Below are 8,846 nucleotides of genomic sequence, written 5' to 3' on the forward strand. Positions count from 1 at the left end.
CAAGCGGGGCTACCTCATGATAACAAAACGAAAATAATTCCAGTAACACGAGTATAATTACAGACCGACTAGGACGACACGAAGTCTTATTACCAATTAATCATAAAAATGACAAATTCCAAACAAAACCATTGCTTTCTTCAAAAATATTGCCATCGTTCATTGGAAAAAAAATCTCCATTTTGAAGAAAGCCCCAATTTAGGAGTCTGTAAATTGTTTAGATAGTGATAAAACCAAGGTTGTGATTGGTTGATTTTAAACTACAACTTTGAATGTAATTGGCTGATTTAAACTACAACTGTGAATGTGATTAGCTTATTGCCTGTTCAATAAAAACTTGGCAAGTCAATTAGCGGAAAACATGAATCTTTTTTAAACCAATTGCAATCGAGGATATTGTGATTTTCATGATTACAGTGGGTAAAAATGCGTTAAGCGAATGAAAGGTCTTTCCATTTGCTAATAAAATGTAATCGCGTGTGTTCTCTTCGCCTTGTGCAACGACACACTTAAATGGTCAGCATATGGAAACCTTAAAAATGTCTCTTGCTGTCAAGCAACTTCTCCCTGGGAGCCAACTATGTTGCAGATAAACGATAAAGATTCCAATTCAAAAAGATTTCAACACTTAATCTGTGGAACTGAATAAAAAAACTTTATCTGGCTATTATATTCTCCATTTATAGACTAGTAGGTAAGTGGCTGACTCTTCTTATTACCGATTGCTATTTCAACTTATCCTTTACTCGAAGTTATGGAGCAACGTATCTCATCCAACATGTGTTGAAGATGGCTCCACAAATTAAACATCCTTTGTGAAATAACATCGTAGCGCGAGAATTGAAAAGATAGGTTTCTATGAAATAAATGGGCGAAAATCAGTGGGCTTTCTTGCATCATACTAGATTAAATCCATTTAACAAATAAACAATGAAACTCATACATTTAATACATTTCTATTTTTTAAAAAAAGAAGAGAGGGTGATGAATACGCCTGTACAAGTTATCTTTATGATCTCTTAGCTTAGCAGATCAACGACGTGTAGAAACACTAACCTCTGTGACAGATATGTTTCGTTCTAATGTTAGGGCTGTTTTGATTTAAATTAGTAATCTGACTTGTTACTTTTCTTTTCATTAATTCTTTATCATGACAGTCCAACTTCCCATATAACCTTATTTCATAATTGGAGTCCATGAAATTTCTAAGGTAATGAAGAAATGGTGTATGAAAATGATACGACGCTCAAAAAGCAAAACATTACCAGTTCCGGATTTGATCTCCAAGTTTCTGTATAACAGAAAACATGTCACACAAAAGTGATTTTTTACAAAGTGTGACTTAACTTGGCAATTGAATCTCACGAAATTTTAGACTTCTGTCATAAGAAATATTTTCTAGTCTGAAACAACTATCGACTCAATCCGAGAAAAGTGATTTAAGTAAATTTTTAGTCAATCATCTCTGCCATTGTTGATCTAAGGGTTGAAAGACCTTGGAGTCGATGTTTAGTGTTTTTGTTTTTTAGTCTCAACAGTAATTCGGAGGGTTATAGGTTTTTCTTTTACAATCCACGATTGAAAGATTTCGTTTTACATACTTAACCAATGTGGGTGTAAAGTTCTGTATCCACACACGTTCAAGGTAGGCATTTGGGAGAGTGCACAATAGCCCAATGATTAAAAAAATAGGAAGAAAAAAAATTATCATAGGATAAAAATAGGCAGAGTGATATTTGCTCGTGTTCGATTCGGTTTTTATAGTTGACGTGGTTATCAATTTAGGGACTTGGTTTTTCTTGGCACAGACATATGCTTATTAACACACGTTGATCTTTCTTAATGCAGTTTTTCTGTTAGTTTCAACAATAATTCAGAGGGTCGCGGGTTTTTCTTTTTCAATTCACGATTCAAAAATACCGCTTTATATACTTAAGCAATCAGAAACACGAGTTAGACCCACCTCAGATTAGTCACATAACTTTTCCCGCAATTGACTGTTCGTTATGATGTCCATTTTGATTTGCGACTGTCAGTCGAAGCGCGTTTCAAAAACTGCTTTTTCGGCTGTAGAACTGCTCTTCTGGGCTGGACTTTAAGAGATTCACTTACGACAATAGCATATCTTGCTTTAGTCGCACGTGCATGCATGTATGGGTGTGTCTCTTTTTCTGGCCTTCTTATGGCTATTTGCGCGGTTTTTTATTCTCTGTTTCTTCCTTTATGTATTTTGAGAAGGGAAACTAATAGCCATCTAAATCATTGTGAATCGACTCGAAAACCACACCGGTAAAAAGACGACTGAATCGAGGATGGCTACACGTCTTTTTCACTGGCTCCTAGCATCATAACGAAGTGGAAGTCGTGTATCAAATTCTACAACTCAGCAGGGGTTCCCACCAGACATGACCTCAATGGATTGGAGTATCCTTTAACAAGTACATCAGACTTTAGGGGTAGAGGGATAAGCGGAGGGGTGAGGAAAGTTCGTAAATTAGACATGTTCTGCGTGTACTTAGGGGCTTGCATTGGTGAAATACAGGCACGGTATTCCAACGGTTTTAACAAGTATTCCAAAAGAAAATTTCATATGGATGTAAATTTTACCATAAAAAAAAAGGTTGCTAAAAAGCACTTGGAAAGCATGTGAAAATGACTTCGGCTGCGCAAAGTGTTCTCACGTTTTTTAACTAGTTCTTGGAGCCTATTCGTGAAAACCAACGCATGCACTCTGTAACTTTGACACGAACGATCCGATTTTTTGATCACAAACCTTCCACTGACCGTTCATGGAGGAGTAGGGCTTATTTCTCAAACAGAGAGTGGTAGTCGACCTTACACTGGAAAAAATTCTCGTTAAAAAACAAATGCTCGTCCATCCTCTTCATTAAGGAAGAGTAAAACAATAACCCTTTGAAAAAAGGATTTTGTGCCCAAAAAGAGAACTAGGCTGAAAAAAAGAAGAGACAGAAAAGCTATCGTGCGCGATGTAAGAAAGGAAAACATTTTTTAACATTTCGCAGTTTTATTATGAAGTTGTCCCAATGAATAAGACTTTGCTCCAACGAAGACAGTGTGAGTGCGAGCGGCCCTCAAGAGGACACAGAATTCTTCCACAACACTTTTCCATTCTTCATTTGGCTTCTCAGGGATGTTACTCAGTCCATTCCAACAGACTGCAGAGACATTAAGGAGTATTTCCTAACAAGGGTAAGGCAACTCATTTTGAAATGTTGGACAGAAATGACAAGAGAATTAGTCAAACGCTTCCCAAAAATATTATCTTCTTCAACTGAAAACATTGCAAAACTCTTTTTCACAGCCGCAGTAATATTGATTATATCATAGTTTTCTCGGAATAGACTCTCAGAGTTTGTTTTATGAACAAAATACTCAAAAGTTCGAGAACAAGGTTTTTTTTCTTGGTTGTAAGGTTTATTATTTAACTTTTTGGAGATGTACTGGTTTCGGAAATGGTAAAAACTTTTTTTTTTTTTTGTAACTATGTATATATCTCTCTGCAATTCGTCTAAACTCAGACGTGTCTTAACTCGACTAAAAATAAAGACAAAAGCTTTCTTTATTCTTTGCATACAGTAATTGGATAAGTCTACTCAGTTAATTTACATATTGACTTTGCTTAAAACGCAGTCGTGTTCTATAAACAAAGAGGGACTGATTGACTGGTTTACCTTGATTACAGTGATCACTGATCACATTGTAATGTGCTCCATATCCTCAGCGATGGGGATCTAAACCTTGTATTGGCTTGTTATATAAACGTCTCTATGAAAGGGATGACAGAGAATCTTGGTTTTGTCACAATAAAGTTCCCCTGATGACCCCTAAAAGACTCTGTAATAGTCTTGTGACCCTCCCCCCCTCCCGGCCTTCATCGGCAATTAATTGGCAGTCAATTTTCCATAGTATCCCCTTCATACTCTGTTGGCAACGACTGATTCCCACTCCATTCCCCACTGAAAACCATCCTCCTTCCAGAATCCTTCGCTCCCACCCCAGGAGAAAATGACTGGTTACCTAATTACAACTGGTTTTTAAATCAACCAGATTTTCAAGGATCAAGGAATGGGACGGGCGGACCACACCCAACAAGTCGCTGAAAGCATTTTGCGTTTCTTCCCTGGCTTCGAAGCCTTCAAACTGTCACCACCATCTGTAAGTGAAGAGGTCATGAAAAACATCAACAGAAACAAAAGTCAGATCATCAGTGAGTTCTTCTCTGGGATAGAAAAGTTCAAGGTCTTGTTGAAAAGAACTCTTACTCCTAAGCACAGCTTCAACGACGGGGAACTTCAGTGACTGGTGAAGGTAAAGGTTACTATAGCATCTTCGTTTAATTTTCATCTCCCGTGAGAGAGCAACTCGTAACTTCTCCCAGATTTCTATATATTTTTCAGACGAAAATTACTGGTTTTGAAGAAAAATTTCGAGGGATTAGCTTAATCTCTAGAATCTTAAGTCGCGGCCTACTTCTTGAATTATGGGAGTCACAATCTTATGCCATGTTTTTACACTTTTTGTCCACTTTATACTTTTCTAATTAAGTATCTCCTTAACCTTAAAGACAATTTTAATCCCTCGATGACCCACTCTGTTTCCAGGTTTGGCTGCCTTGGTTGAGCTTTACGTGCAGGCCATCAACACTCCTGTAGTGATTCCTAATGTCCAGTCAGCTTGGGACACATTTGTAGCAGAAAAATGTTCTGAAGCAACGTACGAAGCCATTAATGTCTACAGCACCCTCGTGCATTCAAAACTGTCCAATCAGCTGCCTTGGGACTCCGAAGACATTCGTAAATGTCATGAAACTGCATTTGACCAAACAATTGGTCAGTTCCAAGCTGAAACGATCGAAATATCCTCTATTACAACCGAGAGGTACCTGAACGAACTGGCGGTAAGGAGTTTTAACACATCGTTTAATCATTCCTCATTCAGTACTTTGGAATAAAATGATGCCAACGAACTTTTGCAAAATTCGTCCATTATTTTCCCAACATTTTTGTGGGGATTGATAAAATTTTCGATATGTGATAGAATTCTAACAGGACAAACTCTTTATGATTTCACTCAAAGTTTTGGATCTTCGTGAAATATCTGAAAGCAGCAGAGTACCTGGTCCGAAATCGAGTGCGGTGAAAGGAATAGGTTGTGCAGAAGCATTTCCAAGGTAATGGAATATCCTTGGTTCTTTTTCCACGAGGCTCAAGACTTTCCTCAAGCTTTGCCAACGCTTGTCGTTACACATTTTCTGATGACTGTTTTTCGTGTACGTTTCTGCGCCAGGTGGAGGCTACTGCTTGTTAATTTCAAGGCGGCATCTAACTGACCTAACTCTAATTTATAAGCGATAAATATTTAGTAACTGTCTGGATATACAACCATGAATGCCACGAAATAATAGTTACAGTGCTTCCCAGCATTCATTGTTGGACTTACTGGGGGAAAATGTTCTTAAATTTCAATTATTTTGGCACAAGTTACTCACGGAAACAACAAATAAATGTCCAGTTAAAGTTTGGGAACAAACAACAGCACGGAAAGATGAACACTGGTATTCACTGTGAATATAAAAGGTCTATTTCTTTTTTTTTTTTTTTTTTCTCAGTCGTTTGCTGACCGAGAGTATGTCACGTGGCAGACTGAGAATGATCAGTTTACGCGAGAGGCTTGTGACGCTCTCCTGAAGCAACTCAAAAAGTAACACTTGAACCCAATCCTCGACCAGCTCCATGGAAAGGAAGGCGCCAAAGTCATGTTCGATGACATTGTAGCAGGTTACAAAAAGGTTGAGCAGGACTACAAAGCTCGTGCCACCGGAACTAAACAAGTTTGTGCTGCTGTGTTCTTCGAGTTTCATCCGGTAAATAGGGTTTTTTACTTGGAATTAAAAATTCAGACCAAAAATGAGACAAATTAATGAAGTTTCTAATCTGTCTTCCCTTTTGTTTTCATTGACGTTAATAGTTTCACGGACAGCAAAAAAGATACAAACCGAATTCAGTTCCTTTAATACAAGTACATTGCGATTCTTGGTCTTAATAACTATTATGTTGTTACAAGAGAATATAACTTTATAATCTCTTGGTAGTTACCCCAAAGAAAACCAACAGACAAAGCAACGATGTAAGCGAAAGTTCTACTTTTATCACAGGAACTTATGACAGAAATGCAACAATACTTGGGCGTGCTGAAACAATTAAAGGACTTTGACGAGAACTTGAGTCGAGAAATTGCCGCCAAAGCCTATCAAGAACAAGAGAAGATAAAACTTGAGGTACTGATGACGCAATTTTAATCGAATTAATAATCATATTACTTTTTAACGGAAAAAAAATTGAGAATGATAAATGCTGGGAACGGAGAATAGGAAATGAAGAATAGGGAAAAGGGAAATGGGAAGAGGGAAGGAGAAAGGAAAATTGGGAATGGAAAATGGAAAAGGAATTATTTTTGTTAACGTTCTGCGGCTAAAGAAAAGGAACGGAAAATAACATCCTATCTTCAACAAACTTAATCAATTGATTAATAAGAGAACAAAAGCCGATTGAAGTTCATGCTTTCTTTCTCTGTTCTTTGTCAAAAAACATTGCTATATTAATTTAGTTTTAATGGCGAGGATATAGAATTTCATCATCTGCTAGACAAAGCCTATACTGATGTGACTTTTCGTTCTCATTTAAGGAGGAACACGAACGTTTACAACAAGAAAATCGTCAGCGCCATAAGGAAGTAAGACATTTTAAGTCAATGTCAGTATCTGAGAAATTCTAAACCTACCCGCCCTCCCCCCCAACTCAACAACAATCAAAAAATAACAAGTTAGGGTTAATGTTGGGTCAGGGGAGGGGTAGGTGTGCAGTTGATCAGATTCTGATATTGATCCGACATTTTCACAACCACTAAAGAAATCATTCCACGCTTCAAAAATCGTCAAATCTATCATTTGACGATTTCCATTTGTGCAGATCACAAAAAGAGAATAAAGGAACAAAGAGGACCATTGACTGCTTTTTGTGAGTTTTGCCTTCTCAGACGGAAGCGCTAAACATGCACATCTTTGATTCCAGAAAGCACAGACACACGAATTTTATGGCGATCAAATATAGTGAAATCCAATTAAATACGTAGAAAAGTAAGCCTTTTAATTAAGCGTGAGTACACTCATTCCTGAGAACTAGGCTTTTTGAGTAACATCCGATTTGGTACCAGGGCAGGTGAAATAAAAGGCTCACATCTTGTCTAAACGAGTCCTCGTGCCAGGGTCGCCCTCTCTGCCTGCTTATTTTCTCTTGGTTCCAATGTAATTTTATGATGTGTCAACTTAGATTGATTATTCCTTAATTTTTTTGTTATAAGAATATTACCTCATAATAACTTTACCTTCAAATGTCTCAAAATATATCTTTAGAATGAATAACGCTAGCAAGAATTTATCCCATTAACTGTTTTCTGTGAAAGATTTTTCAGTAATTTTATTAGAAATTCATTCTGAGTGACTGAGAAATTTGATGATTTTAGCACAGAGGTGAACAAGAGTAGATGCCATATTATTTTTCATCATGATTCTCCTATAGCTGTCTGACCTGAACTTTTTCCTGTCTGGTAATTAGATGGAAATGCTGCAGGCAAAACAGGAGCAAGAAAAAAAGAGACTCCGTGAACAGATGGAAGCTGAAGCAGCGGTCCGACGGCAACAAATGGAGAACATGGTAAAGGCGAGAATGATGGAGGTTGAAAAACACAGACGAAATTTCATGCAAGAAAACCAAGTACTCAGCCAACGACTTGCACAAATGCAAAAATCAAATGAAGGCATGGAGAAGACAGTGGAGAGCTTGAGACAACAGCTGCTACTCAATCAGAGCCGACAACGGCAAGTTCAAAAGCCGGGATTCTTTGATAGAGCTCTGCAAATGATACCAGTCTTGGGCGGGGTTGCTAGCACCTTATCAAAGTGTAGCGTTATGTAAAGCCTCTAAAGTTGTCCCTTATCGTGAACACTGGTTCAATTTTTAAGTAGTGGCATTATATCAGCTTCCAGTTAATTATAATTTGCAACGAGTTAACAACCTTAAAGTTATGTAACACGTTTCCCGCCAATGGATATGATGGTGATTTCATATATGAAGTGAAAATTGTGCGTTCTCCGTGATACCAATTGGGCTGCAAAACAACTTGAATGTGATCTAAAATAAAATAATTTGAAAAAACAAACCAATCTGCTCTTCTGATTATTTAATAGCTGGCGCAAGCAAAATCCCCTTTCGGGAGAATTAAGCCCGAAACCTACCTAACTATCGTAGGCTGTGCACGAGAAATATCATAAATGTTTGGGATATCAAGCTTGTTTTAGTGCGCTCTTGCGGAAGAGAAATGGGGGAGGAAGGGGACAAACGACAAAAAAGGAGACTGCTTGCAATGATTTCTGTCTTTTTTTCCGCCTTTTGTGTTTTTTCGTCGCCAGGTTTAGCATTTGATAGAATTAAATCACAGCAGTAAAAAGGAGAGGATGTTTAGATGTCTTTTAATGCCGGCCGACTGAATGAAACAACTTAAGGAACGACGGTAGTTATAGGAAAAAACAAACATGCATACAAAATCAAATCATCAAAAACAATATTAAAAACGGTCGGTCGGTGGGTCAAGAAAGGCGTTATTGTTACACAAGTCAGGCCGACAGATTCTGCGATAAATTATCGAGGAAAAAAGCAAATCAGAACCAAGAAAATTAACCAGTTTTTCCTCACATACAGGGGCTGCCTATATCGAACTAAAGACTACATACTAGTCACTTGTATTCAAACTCTGCACACAAATATCA

The 8,846-nt window shown here is 37.6% G+C and overlaps 1 pseudogene; it reads left to right on the plus strand.

The window, feature by feature from the left end:
* LOC131796297 (guanylate-binding protein 6-like) overlaps window positions 1-7,995 on the plus strand; it is an 88,678-nt pseudogene extending 80,683 nt beyond the window's left edge.
* Window positions 7,996-8,846: the final 851 nt, after the last annotated feature.

The sequence above is a fragment of the Pocillopora verrucosa genome, chromosome 3, assembly GCF_036669915.1.
Source record: "Pocillopora verrucosa isolate sample1 chromosome 3, ASM3666991v2, whole genome shotgun sequence".
Lineage (NCBI taxonomy): Eukaryota > Metazoa > Cnidaria > Anthozoa > Scleractinia > Pocilloporidae > Pocillopora > Pocillopora verrucosa.